The sequence below is a fragment of the Magnolia sinica genome, unplaced genomic scaffold (genome assembly GCF_029962835.1).
Source record: "Magnolia sinica isolate HGM2019 unplaced genomic scaffold, MsV1 ctg349, whole genome shotgun sequence".
In the NCBI taxonomy this organism is placed as follows: domain Eukaryota; kingdom Viridiplantae; phylum Streptophyta; class Magnoliopsida; order Magnoliales; family Magnoliaceae; genus Magnolia; species Magnolia sinica.
Window position 1 is genome coordinate 116,863 of NW_026682815.1, and position 1,910 is coordinate 118,772.

The following is a 1,910-nucleotide window of genomic DNA, read 5'->3' on the forward strand; positions in this document are numbered from 1 at the left end:
TCGTTGTAACCATGATAGACAGGGAAGCACCTTGCCCCTTTTATTTACCCATTATAATAATTGTATTTGAGACAAAGTCTCTGTTTAAAACAAGATTAAAGAAAGGAAAGGAAAAAAACAAAAACAAAAACGAAAACATCTTTCCCTAGATTGAACACCAGAACAATATATATCTAGAGCTTCTTAAGAAAAATATCAAACAGTTCTATTTTATATCGGAATCTTCTTCAATGTAACTACTAATCTTAGTAGGTACTGAGATGAGATGAACCTTCACCTAACAGTAGGGGCCTATTTTGTCTCTGTCAGTGAATCCCTGCCTCCAGATATAAGTCTCTAATTTCATGCATTTCGATGACAGAGTCTTTCATCTTCATTCGTTCCTTTGGTGATTCTGCAGAACATGATACACCAACGCTAGCTGACCAATGAAACCAAGCAATCATGCATTCTATTTCTCAAATTATTACGATTTTCACTGTCTTGAATAGCTTCGGCATCTTCTAAGAGAAGTCTTGGATCTATAATCTCCATTACTTGTTCAGGAAAAGCTGACTTTGCAAAGTGATGAAGGCTCTGATTGTCCTTAAACATGTCATCAGTTGGCTACTTTCCAGTTATCATCTCGAGTAGAAGGATTCCATAATTGTATACATCTCCATATGTGGACGCCTTACTGCCCATCCCATACTCTACAATTTACAAATGTCACATATTTGAATGTTAGGCAACTAATTAAAGAAAGATAAAAATAGTGGTTAGATATTTAGAGGGAGAAAAAAGGAATATTTCATTCATATAATTAACATTTCTGCCTCTCCCAAAATTTATAATATTTGAGAATAAGGAATTTGATGAGTGTATGGTTTGTCCCAACAAATAGTCCTAGTAAGAAAATATCCTATAAATAGAACAAGAATCCTCTGTTTTCACACAGTTTATCACAGATAGAGAAATAATCTAGTACAACAATTATTCGTATCTTATTAATTGTTGATGCCCACTAAATCAGCTTGATGGGATAATCACCACCATTCACAAAAGTGCATGATCTCAATTGTAACATTCATAGTTATTTCTCAGTCATGTATGATCAACATGTATTACTTCTATTTTGTTCATCATAAGTGGGACAAGTGGGACCACTTGGTCCCAAGAGAGAAATCCATCCTTTCAATTCATAACTGACTGTAGCTCATCACCACGAAATTAAAATCACATTTGTCACAAGATTCTTCCATCTTTTGGCTTTCTTCCCTATTACGAGTTTAATTCTGTTATTATTTTATTTAGTCCTATATATGAAGAATGCAGTAATGTATGTAGAAATATCCATTGATTAGATCCTTTTCATGCATTTCATTCTTAACAAGCTTCACCAAAATATAAATATATGGAAATTACCAATCATTTTGCAAGATAAATGAATAAAAATAAAAAGATAAAGGACTAAAATCCTTACCTGGAGGAATATACCCAATAGATCCCTTAATCCCAGATATGCTGGTCTGATTTTGAGAGCAACTTTCTGCAACTTCAGAGAGGAAACTTGCTAAACCAAAGTCACCCACATGGGCAACCATGTCATCATCAAGAAAACATTGCTTGGTTTTAGGTCCCGATGAACAATTGGTGTTTGGTAATGATGATGAAGATAATCTAATGCCAAAGCCACATCAATGGCTATATTCAGCCTTTGTGTAAGATTCAAATTCCTCAATTGACGTTGTTCAACTACATTTGGATGTAACCACTTCTCCAGACTACCATTAGGCATGTACTCAAACACCAGAGCTTTGAAATCATTGCCATTAAAATCAATGCTCGAGCAAACCGTTAAGATCTTGACAAGATTTCGAAGTCGGATGTTTCTTAAAGCTTCGCATTGAGCTGCAAAACTCTTAAAAGCT

At 34.6% G+C, this 1,910-nt stretch overlaps 1 long non-coding RNA gene across 1 annotated transcript; it reads right to left on the reverse strand.

Annotated features, from left to right (window-relative positions):
• LOC131236279 (uncharacterized) lies at positions 1-1,910 on the reverse strand. Its single transcript, XR_009166656.1, has 2 exons — positions 1,463-1,910; positions 1-692 (listed from the first exon to the last, which is right to left on the reverse strand). It is a non-coding gene; the product is annotated as an uncharacterized LOC131236279 (long non-coding RNA).